We start from the raw sequence: 17009 nt of genomic DNA, 5'->3' as shown, positions 1-17009 counted from the left end.
GACTTCCCCCCATCACACAGAGCCTTCCAGAAGTGATGGCCACATGCTCTGTGACTTCACCCGTTTCTGCTTACCCTGTGTGCATGACCCCCACCGTGCAATGAATGAGCCCCACGAAGGAAGCTTGGGTTTATCCATGGCAGGTGTACTCAGGAAACTCCCTTCCTCTCTGGGACTGTAGTTAAACATACTCCAACTTCATAATAATAGCTCGTTTTACTGGGTGTTTATTTATCAGACCCTATGAAGTAGACTCACCTTTCCGATGAGGAGATTAAGACCCAGAGCAGTTAAGTAACTCAGTAAAGTAACACCTATAACTAATAGATGGTGAAACCAAGAGTTGAGCCTTATCAACCTGGTTCTAAATTCATGATCTCAGCTTCTATTCTATATATTCAGCACAGAGCCCAACGTTAGTAAGTGTTCAATAAATGTTAGCTATTATTATTAATGTTTCTCAGTGGAAGAGAAGGTACCTTCTAGATTCAAGAAGCTGAAGAATTGGTGCAGTCAGTTTAAAACGTAAAGATTATGTTTTTATCATTTTTTTTGTTGCTCTCATTGACAACCCAACAAAGCTTATGAAAAGTTATATTTGCCAAATAGCCATTTTGATCCATGTGCCCACTGAATTGCTCAGTGGTGGATCTACATTGGCTATGATTCCCATTCGTTTCCCCCTCTATTTATAGGGTTTTAATAATCCCAAGTCATTCTTTCAAGCTTTAGTGTCAGGAGTGGCCAATTCTCTCGCCTCAACTATAACCCATACTGCCGCTTTCTTCCTCACGGGGTCTGGAATGAGTATGGCGTCTGCCCGGTTTGATGTTGGCCTCCCAGCCAAATCTGAGCTGGGTGACCTTGGGCAAGATACCTCCTGTTGCTGAGCCGCTGTTTCCTCCTTTGGAAGATGGGGCTGTTGGGAGAATTAACTGAGATAAGATCTGTAACACACTTAGCACGGTGCTTATCACGGAGGGGACTATCTCAGTGAAAATGCCGTTTTCTCTTTCTTTCTCCCAGTAGGGTTTAATTGCTCCATTCATTGTGGTCCCAAATCATTTTGATTATGCCAGCTTATGGCATCTAAAATTTATCAGATGGTATTTAAATGCATAAGAGGGCCTACTGATATCTCTATTTGTTTTGTGTTTTGTTTAGAGTCAAGCCTAATCTCCCCCAATATATTCCCGGAGAGCAGAGGCTATTTCTTATTCATATTTATATTTTTGTTCCCTGTAGGACCTTGCAAAATGACTGGCACATCATTGTATTTAATACATATCTGCTGACCTAAATTGAAATCAGAGTTTGGAAGGTATTGGAACTAAAACAAAATAGGAAATACTTGCAATATAAGGTGGGTTTGAGGGCGGGGGTGGGGGGGGGGATGTATATTTCCAGGAAACATTTCATGTGCCCTGTATAGAGTTTCACATTATACATCATTCAGTATCTTCCATGTACATCTTCAAATCAATTAAATAACATTTTAAGTCTTTAAAGGGATAATGGTGGCAGAAATAGACAGAGATTCATCTTTTGAAAATATTTAATATTTTATTTAACAAGCTGAAATGATATGAACACCTAGTACTAGAGAAATGACACCATTAATCATATTAATGATTTAACTGGTTTCCCAGAGTGAGTATTTCAGTTCTGTTATTGCTTAAAGAAGAATTCTTAGAGAGAAAAAAAAATTTGCTTTAGAGGAAGTCAATTTATATTCTCCACTCAACTAATAGGACACTTGATAATAGATCCCTGGTAACATGAGCGGGACAAGGAGCCCAAGGCATTTTACTTCCTTTTCTCTATTGTCTAGTCACATCTGAATAACAAAATATCAACCCTGGATCAACCCCACTATCTGAGTCGCCCATGCCCACACCTGTCACTTGACAGCCAGGAGCTGCTGTCTCCTGTTTGGGTGTGTAGGGTCACAGTTTTTTTCAACCTCCCTGCTCAAGGGTGCCATTTATCCTTCATTCAATGATATGTGTCCTGTCCTAGAGATGCCTGGTTAAAATTTTTTAGTTTTCCTAGCTATCTCCCCTGTTTACAGGACATATACATGTTATTAAAATTGTTTGATTTTCTCCTGTTCAAAGAAAAGAAAGAGAGAAAGAAATGCCTGGTCGTGGCAGAGCTCTTGCAAGCTCTCGGGAGGGGCAGGGTGTTCTCTTAGAGCGGAGCTGAATAAACCCCTTTCAGTGCTATAGAGATGACCTGACTTTTTAATTTTTCTTTTCTTTTAAGTTTCTTTCCTTTTAGAGAGAGCACACAAGAGGGGCAGAGAAAGAGAGAGGAAGAGAATCCCAAGCAGGCTTGGAGCTTAGACCCACAAACCACAAGATCATGACCTGAGCTGAAATCAAGAGTCAGACGTTAACCAGCTGAGCCACCCAGGTGCCCTGAGACGCACTGACTTTTTTAAGGGGCTGGGTTAGGATGGGTTCAAAACCAGAATTAATTACCTTTCTCTTTCTTCAGTTTGTGTTATTGATTTGGTCCACTGTTCCAGCCTTCTCCCCCGCTCATGGTGATTTTTTTCCCCATCAAGGTTTCCACTACCCACCTCTGCAGTCTGGCTGCTACTTCAGGGAGTGGGTGAGATCAGTCAATGTACATTACTTGGTAATAACATTTTCTAAGTGAAAAGTTTATTGGTTTGTTTTTAGGCAGAGTCAAAATGTTCCCATATCAAAACAGCCACTTCAAGGCAGCCACATCAAGATGTTCCTGGCATCAAAATGACTGTGTCAAAGCTGTGTGTCAGCAAATTGACTATAACAAAACAGCCTGTATCAAAATGGCTGTATCTACATTGGCACAGGACTTGCCATCAAAGGAATGCTTTCTAGAATGTCAGTGCTGCTTATAGTAAGATAGGACGAAAAGTTATTTCTTTCTATTGACGCTTCCACCGTCAGGAGCCGGACTTCGCCACAAGGAACTGGAAGACGAAGAGGCACCCCTCTTCATTCCTAGTGATCAATGCCTTCTGTGAAAAAGAATTGGGCCCAAATTAACAAAGATGATCCTGCTTTTACCATGGAAATTGTGAAACTCCCATCCTAATTTTATAATCATGCCTTCACACTCTGTTCTCATCACAAAAACCTTTTGGAATTATCTACTAAGAATCAGCCAAAAAATTTATGTCAACATGAAGGCAGACTGGAGTCTCTTGCTCACTGCCTACCTCTGCCGTGTTCAATCACGAGCCCATAAGACCCAGACCACATGCAAATGCCCTGAGCTGCTGCCCCTGCAGACCCCCAATTAGGTTACAAAACCCTTCCTGGAAGGTTTGATATTAGAAAGCTTTCTTCACCTGTATCTTCAGGCTCAGAAAGCTTTCAGATTGGGCAGAACCTTGCACTGGGTGTGCCATATAGAGTGGACCTGGCTCTGTCCCTAACGTAACTGTCCACCCCTTCCTTGACTTTCAAGGTATCACACTCTCTTGGCTTTATCCTGCCTCACTGGCTGCTCCTTCTCAATCCTTTTCTGTCTACCGTTGCTCTATCTGACCTCTAAATGTTGGCGTGCCTCGGTACTCAGTCCTGGGCCCTCTTCTCTAAGAATAACTCTTTCCCTAGGAGAGCTCATTCAGTTCTGTGACTTTAAATAGCCTCTGTGTGCTGATTGCTCTGAATATATATTTCCAGCCCGAACCTTTCCCAGGACTCCAGATTCACATATCCAATATCCTTATTTGAGTGTCTAAGAAGCATCTCAAATTTATAGGTCCAAAATAGAACTAGTGTTCCCTACCCAAGTCTGTTCTTCTAGTCTTTTCTATCTTGGTGTCGAATGAACTACATAGCTGCCCAAGCCACAAACACAGAAGTTATCCCTGATTCTTTTCCTAGCCATATCTATATCTATATATCTGTATCTCTATCTATCTATCTATCTATCTATCTATCTATCTATCTACCTATCTATCTATAAAACTTATCAGCAAACACTACTATCCAGACAATCCCCAACTTTTGATGTTTCGGCCTATGATTTTTCAACTCTACAATGATACGAAAGTGGAATGCTTTCAATAGAAACTAGTTTGTTTTTTTTCAAAGTTTTATTAACTTATTTTAAGAGAGAGAGACAGAGAGATAGCATGAGCGAGCACAGGGGAGGGGCAGAGGGAGAATCCCAGGCATGTTCCACACTGTCGGTGCAGAGCCTGATGCTGGGCTTGAACTCACAGACTGTGAGTTCTCAGTCAACATTTTATTAGGAGATAGACTTTGTGTTAAATGATTTGTCCAACTGTAGGTTAATGTAAGTGTTCTGAGCACATTTACAGTAGGCTGGGCTAAGCTGTGATGTTTGGTAGGTTAGGGTATTAAATGCACTTTCTACATATGATATTTTCAACTGACAATAGATTCAGTGAGACGTAACCCCATGGTAAGTCGAGGAAGATCTATAGCTCTACCTCCAAAACATATCTGAACTGTACCACCTTCTTTTGCTCTCTACTGCCCTACAACCCTAGTCTAAGCCTCCATGGACTATTATCATGGCCTCTTAGCTGTTCTCCCCCTTTCTTTTCATGACTGGCTCCCTCTCACCATTTAGGTCTCAGATAACAGGGCAAAGCTCAGAGAGGACTTCTCAAACAACCCGACTGGGCATACTTTCTTTCCCCTGTTCTCCATCCACTCACCATGATGACTTTCTTCATAGAACTTACAACAATGCATAAATATCAACTTATTTCCTATTGACTGTGTTTCCTGCTAGAATACAAGCCCCATGGGAGCAGGAAGTTAGACCCTTTTCTTCTCCACTCAGTTTCCAGGGTTTATCACAGTACCCCACCTATAGTAGGCTCTTGACAAATATTTGCGGGAGAGAATGAATTCAAGTCATTGGGATTCCAGAAATTTAGGAACCATCAATATTTACTGTTGTTCAGAAACACCCATTCAGCTTGGCTGCATAAACATGTATCAAATATGAGGAATGTTTATTTAAAGGCATTAAGTTAAGACTATTTTGAGGTCCAGTTACAAAGACTACTGTTTGGTTTGTCCCAACCTGAATACCAGGATGATGACTGTATGTGTTTGTTGGGACCACCTGTTTCAGTCACCAATAATTAGCAAGAACTAAAAGTGTTCTTTTACGCAAGGTTTTATCAAAGGTTTAGTTGGGAAGAATAATTACATGGATTAGAATGAACAACATAGAATTTTTAGTTACCTGACACATAAACATGCATATGCTATAAGTGGAAATATTGTTGAGGAATGAGAAAATATTATTTTGCAAACTGGCGTAAGAATCTTTTTAAAAATTTCTTTTAATGTTTATTCATTTTTGAGAGACAGAGTATGAGTGGGGGAGGGGCAGAGAGAGAGAGAGAGAGAGAGAGGGAGATACAGAATCCATAACAGGTTCCAGGCTCTGAGCTGTCAGCACAGAGCCCAACGTGGGACTCGAACTCACTGACCATGAGGTCATGACCTGAGTCGAAGTAGGACACTTAACTGACTGAGCCACCCAGGCGCCCCTAGGGTCTTTGAGAGGAAGAAATTGTCTTTGTTTAGAATAGTATCTTGGGAGATGTCTAATGAGCGAAAGTAGAGGGTCTGTGTCGGTTGGAAAAGATCAACAAAAAGATCACAAAACTGTTCCACGTAAGAAATTGGGAAATAAGGGAAGAGAAAGGGTATATGAGGAAGAGTGGGAAGTAAGACTGAGCAAAGTGTCAGGAGGCTCAACTTTGGGTTGGTGGAAATAGAGCAAGGGAATCAAGTTTTCAGTTTTAAATTGGCCACTGAAGAGCGATGCATATCTGCCAAGTGCCTCCCGTCTACGGCATACACGATCTTCGCATCTCCCGGAAGAGTCTACTACTCACAGCTGCCTTTCATGAATGGAAGGTGGGAAATTTAGGAGGAGAGACTGTAACCTACCCTTGGGTCGGTGCCAAATGAAAATAAAAGAACAGCTGCAAGATGCAGAGTGAAGAAGGGGAATTCTGCAGAAGCCAGGAACCAAACCCCGAGGTTACCAAGAGGACGGAAAGCTCAGAAAAAACTGCAGAGAGTTTTGGGGCGAGCACTGGTTTTCCCATAAAACACGGGACAGGGTTTCCAGATAGCTTTATGTAAATCTCAAGGTGATATCACTTCACAAATAATCCAAGAACTCCTGACTCTGTGATTCAGCTAATAAATATTAGTCACTCCTTACCCTAGTATTAGGGAAAATCCTCATTAGGAATGATAGGTATTGTGTTTTCCAATTTGGATCGTCCCCTTTCATCATCCTATCTTGCTTTATTTGTTTCTATTTTCCCCTATGGTTCCAATCGCCAATCTGGATCATGTTAACCACACTGATAGGTCACTGTTTTTTTTTTTATTATTATTATTATTCCTAGAGCAAAAAAAAAATAAGTTTATGGAGTCTATGTGCTGGGAGAAGTCTAATGAAAACTAAATTTTAGCAAGAATAGGTAGAAAACCAAAATGTTTCTGTAAAGAGTGTATTCAACTCAACGAAATCATTTATTCATTGAACTCAACGAATATTCATGTGCCAGATACTCTACTAGGTTCTTGAACTTTAAATATGAATAAAACCCAAGTACTTTTGTTGATGAATTCGTAATCCAGTGGGGATATACAAACAAATATTTATAATGCAATATGGTAAGTGCAAGATATAGTAATAATGACGGCATTTATGAGATCATTGAAGAAAGGGACCCAGTGAAGCCTGCCAGAGGGGTCGGGGTTAGGGATTGCATTTTTTAAACATTACTTTTAATGTTTATTTATTTTTGAGAGAGACAGAGTATGAGCAGGGGAGGGGCAGAGAGAAGGGGAGCCATAGACCTCAAAGCAGGCTCCAGTCTCTGAGCTGTCAGCACAGAGCCTGACGCGGGGCTCAAACTCATGAACTGCGAGATCATGACCTGAGCCGAAGTCAGACTCTCAATCGAGCCACGTAGGTGTCTCAGGGATGGCATTTTGCATGAGCTGGCAGCCAAATTGGATCTCAAAGGATGTGAAGTTAGTCAGGTAGAGACGGGGAGGGAAATTAGTTTTGGGGTTGGAGTAGGAGAGGTGAGTGAAAGTGGAGATGTGCCTTCTAGAAGAGACACCATTGGCAAAGGCATGGAAGGAAAAAAAATGCATAGGCTACATAGGAAACTCCAAGCAGTTTTGAATTGCTGGAGACACGATTAAGACGTAAGTGAAGCTAGAGAAAAAGGTAAGGGCTAGACAATGATGGGCTCTGAATGCTATGTTAAAAAGTGTAGATCATCCTGTCTGCAGTGGAGAAATACTACAGGGTTTTAAGGCCAAAGAATGACATGACAAGATCAGAGTTTCAAGTAAGTTACTTCAGTGACTGTAGAAAGGGGTTATCGTAGCATCTCTGGTTGTACCTACGTTTGAAGCAGACAAAACGAAGGAGATTTGTTAGCGAACTGCTGTTCTAGTCTAGGTAAAAGATGAAAAGAGCCCTATCTGAGGCATGGAAAGTGAAGATGGAGAGAAGGGAACAGGGAAGGGAACAAAGAAGAGAATGTTTAGGAAGTTAAATTGTAAAGGCATGGTAATTGATTATGTTTGAGAAATGAAGCAGAGAAAATTCTCTCTTGGATGACAAATACGGATAACAAGGTCATGAGCTAAGATGGTATCTACAAGAGAAGAAAGCAGTTTAATGGAGAAGATGAAGAGTTCTATTGTAAACATGCCAAGTCCCGGCTGTCCTTGGGACAGCCAGAATGAGCCAGCACAAACTAGAACTGAGGGGAGGGAGAGCCGAGATGGAGGCACAACATTGGAATTCGTCTCTGTCCAGGTGGGAGTTGAAACACTGAGGATACCTCAGATCAGTTAGGGAACACCTGTGCACTGAGAGGCGTGCTGGCCAAGGATGGTTCTAGGAAGAAAACAGATCCACAGAGAAAGGACAGAAGTGTTCAGAGATGTATGAGACAACAAGGAGAGTGTGATGTCATTAAAATAAACAGCAAATTTTAATAAGGAAGAGATAAATTGTGTTACATGTAACAGAGGCATTGCAACATAGGCTAGAGGAAAATACTTTGAATGTATCCACTTAGGTATCATTTTGAGAGCGGTTGTCATAAAATGGTAATGGGTTAAAGAGTGAGTAGAGAGGCAACCCTGTTAAATATCCAGGAAGAATATTCAAAGCAGATGAGGACAGCACGAGGGAAAATTATTGGCTAGTTCCATGTATGAATATAGATACACAAAAACTAAATAAAGTATTTACAACTCATTGAAAATACAGTATATTCAAGCAGGGTTTAAACTCAGAAATCAAACTATACTTTATTTTTTGAAATCTATTAATGTAGTTCACTATGTTATCCAATTAGGGGAGAAAGCTAAATGATCATTTTAATAAACACAAAAAGAAATATTTAATAAAATTTAACACTCACTTTAAATTTTTATCTTAAAAAAAATTTTTTTAATGTTCAGTTATTCTTGAGAAAGAGAGAGAGACAAAGCCTGTGTATCAGTACAGAGCCCCATGCTGGGCTCGAACTCACAAACCGTGAGATCATGACCTGAGCCAAAGTCAGACATTTAACCAACTGAGCCACCCAGGAGCCCCATCATTTCATTTTTTTTTTCATTTTTTAATGTTTATTTATTTTTGACGGGGGGGGGGGGAGTGGGCAGAGAGAGAGGGAGACACAGAATCTGAAGCAGGCTCCAGGCTCTGAGCTGTCAGCACAGAGCCTGACGCGGGGCTTGAACTCACGGACAGTGAGATCATGACCTGAGCCGAAGTCGGATGCTCAACCGACTGAGCCACCCAGGTGCCCCTTCATCTTTTTTTAAATTGTATTTATTTAGGGATGTCTGGGTGGCTTGTTAATTGGGTGTCCAACTCTTTTTTTTTTTTAATTTTTAAATGCTTATTTATTTATTTTGAGACAGAGAGAGAGAGAGAGAGAGAGAAAGCATGAGCAGGGGAAGGGCAGAAAGAGAATGAAGGAGAAAGACAAAGAATCCCAAGCAGGCTCCATGCTGCCAGTCTTGCTTGTTCTCATAAATAAATAAATAAATAAATAAATAAATAAATAAGTATTTAAATATTTAAAAAGTAATCTCTACACCCCATTGTGGGGCTTGAACTTATAACCCTGAGATCAAGAGTCCCATGCTTCTTCCAACTGAGCCAGGCAGGTGCCCCTCACTTCATGATTTTTAATATCCTTCTTAGAAAATTAGAAATAGATGAGAAAATCTTTAATATCAAAAACCTCCAGTGAACATCATACTTAATGGTGAAATAATGAAAATGTTGCCTTTTTTTTTTTTTTTAAGAGAGAGAGGGAGCGCATGAGTGAGCACTAGCAGGGGAGAGGGGCAGAGGGAGAGACAGAGAATCTTAAGCAGGCTCCACGCTCAGTGCAGAACCCCATGCGGGGCTTGGTCCCACAACCCTGGATCATGACCTGAGCCAAAACCAAGAATCACTCAACTGACTGAGCCACCCAGACACCCTGAAAATGTTGCCTTTAAAGTCAGGAACGAGGCATGGCTATTGCTTCCGTTCCACATTGTCCTGGAGGTCCAAACCAATGTAGTTAAACAAGAAAACAAAAACCAAAAAACAAAGCAGGGATTGGAAAGGGAGAAACAAAATAATCATTACATGAAACTAATATGATTATCTACACAGAGCATTCCAGACGATCTTTTGACGTGTAATCAATACTTTTAAGTACTTCAAGGTAAATGGGCATATAAAATGCACGTTCAAAAACCAATAGTGTTTTTATACATCAGCAATAGCCGACTAGAAAATGTAATAATAGTAATCCCTAAATTATAGTTGAAATAAAAGCCATAATATACTCAGAAATAAATCTAACAAAAATGTCTAATACCTATAGGTCAGAAATCATAAACTTTTGTTGATGGATATAAAATAGGAGAGATAGACCATGTTCTTGAAGAGAAAACTCAATATTATACAGAGGCAATTCTCCTTAATGTAAGAGAATTGTGTTAAATTTACAGTCAGAATACCAACAGGGTTCTTTGTGGAATCTAGCCAGTCAATTCCAAAATGCACATGGAAGACTTCATGCCAAGAAGTGGCAAGGCTGGAGCACCTGGGTGGCTGAGTCGGTTAAGTGTCCAACTCTTGATTTCAGCTAGGTCCTGATCTCATGAGATTGAGCCCCACGTCCGTCTCTGTGCTGACAGTGTGGAGCCTGCTTGGGATTCTTTGTCTCCCTCTCCCTCTCTCCTTTTCCCTCTCCTCCTCTCCACACACACACACACACACACACTCTCTCTCTCTCTCTCTCTCTCTCTCTCAAAATAAATAACTAAACTTTTTTTTTTTTTTAAAGAATAAGCAAGGCACTTTTGAAAAAGAAAAAAAGGAGTAGAAATGAACGGTGTGGTACTAGATGATAAACAGATAAATGCAGGCTTGCGAACAACACATACGAGAAGTCAAAGTACAAAGCAAAGTGCAAAAGCTGGACCATTCAATAACTGGCGCTGGGTCAATCGATGATCCATAAAAGGAAAAATTAGATCCTTCTCACTGTGCACATAAATACCAAGTGGAGGGACGCCTGGGTGGCTCAGTCGGTTAAGCGGCTGACTTCGGCTCAGGTCATGATCTTGCGGTCCGTGAGTTCGAGCTCCGTGTCGGGCTCTGTGCTGACAGCTCAGAGCCTGGAGCCTGTTTCAGATTCTGTGTCTCCCTCTCTCTGACCCTCCCCCATTCATGCTCTATCTCTCTCTGTCTCAAAAATAAATAAACGTTAAAAAAATTAAAAAAAAAATACCAAGTGGAGTAAAGACTTCAATATGATAGGCAGAATAATAAAGCTTTCAGAAGATAATAGAGGAAAATATATTCATTATTTCCAAGTAGGGAAGGCTTTCTTAAGACACGAAAAACTTATGCCATAAACAAAAAATGATGATAAATCAAAATTAAAATTTCTATTTCAGTAAAAAATACCATAAACAATGTTAAAAGATAAGACTAGGAGAAAATCTTTGCAATTCAAATAGCTGACAAAAGATTAGGGCACAGCAAATATAGAGAGAGAACTTTAAAAAATCAATAAGAAAAAGACCAAATGCAATAGGAAAAAAAATCATCAAGGAATGTGAACAGGCAATTCATAGACGTGAAACCCAAATCGCCAATAGCATATGAAAAGATGCTTAACCTCTCTAGAGGAAAATGCAAAATGTAAAATTGGATTGCTTTTCATACATACGAGAATGGCAAAATTTAAAAATCTGATAATGCTAAACAAATATTGGCAAGGATGTGAAGAAAAGACACTCTCACACTCTGCTGATGGAAAAATAAGTTGACACAATAATCATGGAAAGCAATTTGCCAATATTTTGCAGCATGGAATAAGTGTGTACCCTACAATATAGTAATTCAATTTCTGGACATATATCTAGAGAAACACTTATACATATACACAGGAAAGTTGCTTTAAGGACGGTCACCGCTTTATTGTTTGCAATCGTAAAATATTGGAAACAACCATCAATAGTGGAATGTGTAAATTAATAGTGGACTATTTAATGATACAAAACTAGTTGTATGGAAACCAATTTGACAACAAATTTCATATTAAAAAAAGAAAACTATAAAACATTGATTAAAGAAATTGAAGATGACAAATAAAAAGATAAAAACAAACATACAAATAAAAAAAACCCAAAACTACTCAACAGTTAAAATGGATGGACTAGATCCATGAGCAGGAACATAGATAAATCTTAAAAACACAATACTGAATCCACAAAGAAATTCCAGGATATGTTATGTATATAACAATTTCAGGAAGACAAATCAAAAATCCAATAAAAAAAACTCATCAAAGGATTTCCCAACACTATGTGCATGCATGGGAAGGATACATACCAGCGTTAGAACAGTCACAGCATATTAATGGTGGCCTCGAGAGAAAGGAATTGGATGGGGTGTAAAGGGGATGTCAGCTGTATTTACATTTTATCTCTTTTTTTAGTATTTATTCATTTTTGTCAGACAGAGAGAGAGAGAGAGACAGTGTGAGCAGGGGAGGGGCGAGAGAGAGGGAGACACAGAATCGGAAGCAGGCTCCAGGCTCTGAGCTGGCAGCACAGAGCCCGACGCGGGGCTCGAACCTATAAACCACGAGATCATGACCTGAGCCGAGTCGGACGCTCAACGGTCTGAGCCACCCAGGCGCCCCCCATTTTATCTCTTTTTTAAAGATCTCAATTAAAAATAGTAACTGGGAGGTGAAGAGGTGGTGGAAACAGTGAGTGTAATCTACTTTTTTAAAAAGTTCCAGGGGCGCCTGGGTGGCTCAGTCGGTTAAGCGTCCGACTTCGACTTAGGTCATAATCTCATAGTTCCTGAGTTCGAGCCTGCGTCGGGCTCTGTGCTGACAGCTCACAGCCTGGAGCCTGTTTCAGATTCTGTGTCTCCCTCTCTCTCTGACCCTCCCCTGTTCATGCTCTGTCTCTCTCTGTCTCAAAAATAAATAAAAAAACATTAAAAAAAATTTTAAAAAAAGTTCCAATGGAAAAAGGAGGAAGAAAGATTGGATGATGATTTGAGGAGGCCCCTCCCAACATTTTTATTATAAAAAAATATTTATTTATTTATTTATTAAAAAAAAATTAATGTTTATTTACTTTTGAGAGAAAGAGAGAGAAAGAGAGCATGAGTGGGGGAAGGGACAGAGAGAGAGGGAGACAGAATCCAAAGCAGGCTCCAGGCTCCGAGCTGTCAGCACAGAGTCCAATGCGGGGCTTGAACTTAGGAACTGTGAGATCATGACCTGAGCGGAAGCTGGATGCTTAATCAACTGAGCCACACGGACGCCCCTATTATGACAAACTTTTAAACATACAGATGAGTTGAAAGAACTGTACAGTGAACATCTATGTACTCACCATGTACATTGTACAAAGAGAATTTTGCTATATTTGGTTTATCATGTATCTCTCTATGCATCCACCAGCCCGTCTTATTTTGGGGATGCATTTCGAGGAAAATTCCAGATATTAGTGCAGTTCATTTTTGGGGAGCTTTTTGGTTAGATGGGAGAGATTAACATGTAAATTGAAGAAAGGAGGCAGTGTTGAAAAAGCATGGTTGCACCACGTGGTGACTCAGTCAGTTAAGTGTCTGACTTCGGCTCAGGTCGTGATCTCGGGGTTTGTGAGTTCAAGCCCCAAGTCAGGCTCTCTGTTGATGGCTCACAGCCTGGAGCCTGCTTTGGATTCTGTGTTTCCCTGTCCCTTCGTGCCCCCCCCCCCCCCCCGCCCTGCACTCAGTCTCTCTCTTTCTCAAAAATAAATAAACATTAAAAAAAATTTTTAGGGGCGCCTGGGTGGCTCAGTCGGTTAAGCGTCCGGCTCATGTCACGATCTTGTGGTTTGTGGATTCGAGCCCCACGTCAGGCTGTGCTGACAGCTCAGAGCCTGGAGCCTGCTTCTGATTGTGTCTCCCTCTCTCTGTCTGTCCCCAGCTCCCACTCTGTTTCTGTCTCTCTCAAAAATAAAATTAAAAACCTCAAAAAAAAATTTTTTTTAAAGAAATAAAAAGTGTGGTTGACAGAAAAAATAGAGAAAACAATTGCTTAAGCCCTGAAATTGGTGAGAGAGTTTGGCTTTTGAAAAAGATGAGAGACTGCTGATCCTCTGGCCGAAAAGAAAAGATGGTGGTGGGGTGGGGATTTTGAAGGATTTCTTGCTCAGTGGCCTTCATTTTTCTCCTTTAAAGGGGAGACAGAAACATTTGTTGGGAACGAGAGCTGGGTGTTGACTAGGTCTTGCGGAGAGAGACAAAGCTCAGGTGTATTTACTAAACAGAACGGGGATGACCACAGACAAGCTAAGGGATCGACAGAGTCTGAGGGCTCAGTTGAGCTTGAATCTGTAGCATGTGTAGGGTGCAAGGGAATGGAAGAGATTGGTGTGAGTACTTTGGATGCCAATCATTAGTCCCAGGCAGGACTTGGGACTAAGACAGTCAAGGAATAAAACAAAGAGATTGACAGATTTGAATTCTCACGAAATGGAGAAATGGCCCCTTTGCTGATTCACAAACTTAGAAAGAAACCTTGTTGTAACTAGACTTGTCGCTATCATCTCAGACAGAGACATAGCTCCGAAAACATGACTTATGGCCTCTCCTGTTGCAGCTGTCACCACATCTCTGTGGGTTTTTTTATTTTATTTTATTTTTAAGTAATCTCCACACCCAATGTGAGGCTCGAACCCATAACCCCAAGATCAAGAGTTGCATGCTGTACCAACTGAGCCAGTCATGTGCCCCACATCTCTCACAGAACCTGTATCTAAACGGGGCAGAAAAAAAACCATGCACCAAAGTATAATACTTGAAGCCCATCTCTCTCTAATCCCCATAATCCTTAGTCACCGGTTGAAAGGAAAATGTTTCTAGTCACCTATCCTCTCTTTTACCCTTCTCCCCTTGATGGTTTAGAACTTTCTAACTTCTCCAGCTTATTGCTATGAAGCCCCTTTCTCATCTCTTGCGTGTATTGCTATAAACCTCTTCATGACCCTTTCCACTGAGCCATCAGGGACCATTATTCTATTGTAAATAAAATACATTCTTAATATTTCTTTCTTCTTGGAAGTTTACTCTCCACTTCTTGCCTTGAATGAAGGAGTCTTCTTCAAAGCTAGGATGTACCCTGCAAATTCCCCTAGTTGGGGCTGTTTTTTCTCTCTGTTCTGCTGTTACGTTGAAAGAGTCAAGAGGCAGCAGTTGGCATTTGGCTGGCCTCCCAATGCTACTTCCAGACCATCATTCTTTGACTGCCTTGTAAAAGTTCATCCTTCTCTTAAGGATGAGCTCTACCCTCTCCCCCTTCCTGCCGCTAACCAACCTCCTGGTTGTTTCCTTTCATCCCCCAAAGCTTTTTTTTGCTTGCTTTTTTTTTTTTTAAGATTTTATTTTTAAGTAATCTCTACACCCAACATGGGGTTTGAACTCACAACCTCAAGATCAAGTGTCACGTGCTCTGCCGAGTGAGCCAGCCAGGTGCCCCTCATTCCCCAAAGCTTTTGAAGCTAAACTTACAGTTGTCCTCTTTATCTCACTTCCTACCACCATCCTAAGAGTTCAATATCTTAGCTTCCTATTTTTGTACCTCCTTAACCCTAGTGATCTTGTCCTCCGCTGTACTTGAGTTATCTACTTCCCGGGACCACCTTCCATATTATGTCATCACTCAGACATCGCACCTCAGCAATCTTGAATTCCCAAAGCCCACTTTCTGACTACTAGCTTCTAAACTTCTAGATCCTGCCTAGTTGTCCTGCTAAGGATGTCCTGTTAGGGGCCAATGGGAAAGTGACAAAAAACAAACAAACAAACAAACAAAAACAACCAAACCAAACCAAAACAAAACTTTCCATATTTCTTATTCTTAATACTAGCAATCAACCCTGACGAATAATGGCGAGACATTCAGAAGCTATGATAGTCATCTTTATCCATATTGAGATGATGGGCAACTAGGAATATATTTTGGATTTATTTGTCTTTGCTCACAAGAGTCTTAAATAGGCTCTGGCGATTGTAACTGATGTCTTGGCACCTTGATTATACCAGAGGCAAAATGAAAATGGACAAGTGTAACCTCTACATGTTGATCAATTACAATATTGCTCTCAGGGTAGTATGAGGACAGTGGAATCACTTTAAAAAAATCTCTCCTCTAGAATCATTTGGCCTTTTTTTTTTTTTTTTTTTTAATTGCATCTTTTGAGGACTCTTTAGAACCACAAAGCTAAGGAAGTGATCATTTTCTTTGGCTAGGGTGAAGTCACTTAGTGTTTCTATAGTTACTAGAGACACACAAAAATTGATTTGCTAAAGATTACCCCCTTCATAGATTGTGTTAGTTAATAGATAGTTGTACTGTGTATTCTAGACAGGGCCGGATTACTCAAAAGATGTGGTGTTTAGAACACTGGCAGACGTAGGAACACACAGAAAACACGTACAGCATTTTTAAGAGTTTGGTATTTGCCATGTCTAAAACAAGTTCTGTAGTGGTCATCACTGAAAAATAAATCAGGATTTTGTTGCTCTTTCTAACATTTTGTAAAAAAGTTTTTTTTAATTACATGGGGTGAGGTGGGCACCTGATTATTTTCAGTGCTTAGGACCTCTAAAGGTTTTAATTAGGCCCTGATGTCAGACGTCCTTGTGGGTTCCATCTGAGTGTTTTTATTCTTTTTGCATTCTTGTGTTTGCCAAGAAGAAATGACTGGTGGAGGTCTGTTTGTCTCTGGTCTGTTCAACTGCTTTCCCAAATGATATTGTCATTGGTTGGTACAAACAGTGACATTTTCAGAGACATGGGTCAGGTATAAAAAGCACTCACAAAACTCAGGACGATTCCTAAGCTTTTCTTGGTACTGATGAATGCCTAAGATCAGACAATTTCTAATTTATACCACCATCAAATATTGCTGGAGGAGAGTCAGTATTCCTTATGTTCTCTACATCACCCTCAGTTTCCCCATTTAAAATATTCTTTCTACTGACCTGTTTCCAAACAATTCATGCCATAGCTTGTTTTTTTAAATCCAACTTCTTTGTACCCAAAATGCCATAAAACAAATAGCAGTCACCCAAGTACTTGAGGCTTGCTGTCCTATGCTCTTGAACAAAGACAATAAGAAAGTGGAGAAATAGTTCCTTTTAAATACAGGCCTCTTCTAGGGAATAGGGAATCCATTTCCTTTATTGCATTAGCTTCTGTTTAAGACTCAGGATGCAGGATGCTCTCTTGATGAGGGACAGACAAGGTTGAAAAGGGGAACATAGTGAGCAATGAGGAACAGCTGAGAGCTACAAAGATAGGGCTGTGCTCATGTATAAATAGAAATGTTGCTGCTACCCTGATGAATCAGACCAGATGTTTCTCTGATGTCTCTGTTTGGTCC

At 40.5% G+C, this 17009-nt stretch overlaps 1 long non-coding RNA gene across 2 annotated transcripts in view; it reads right to left on the bottom strand.

Annotated features, from left to right (window-relative positions):
* Window positions 1-763: 763 nt before the first annotated feature.
* The window catches only part of LOC147572661 (uncharacterized), a 64275-nt gene continuing 48029 nt past the window's right edge, over window positions 764-17009 (bottom strand). For both annotated transcript variants that reach the window (XR_015246434.1, XR_015246435.1), the window contains exons 3-4: window positions 2484-3010; window positions 764-919 (exon numbers count right to left, since the gene is read on the bottom strand). This is a non-coding gene — a long non-coding RNA (uncharacterized LOC147572661). The remainder of the gene's footprint in view (window positions 920-2483; window positions 3011-17009) is intronic.

This window comes from Puma concolor, chromosome E4 (genome assembly GCF_028749965.1).
Source record: "Puma concolor isolate L17-30 chromosome E4, mPumCon1.1.hap2, whole genome shotgun sequence".
NCBI lineage: Eukaryota > Metazoa > Chordata > Mammalia > Carnivora > Felidae > Puma > Puma concolor.
This window is presented reverse-complemented; position numbering and strand designations above follow the sequence as displayed.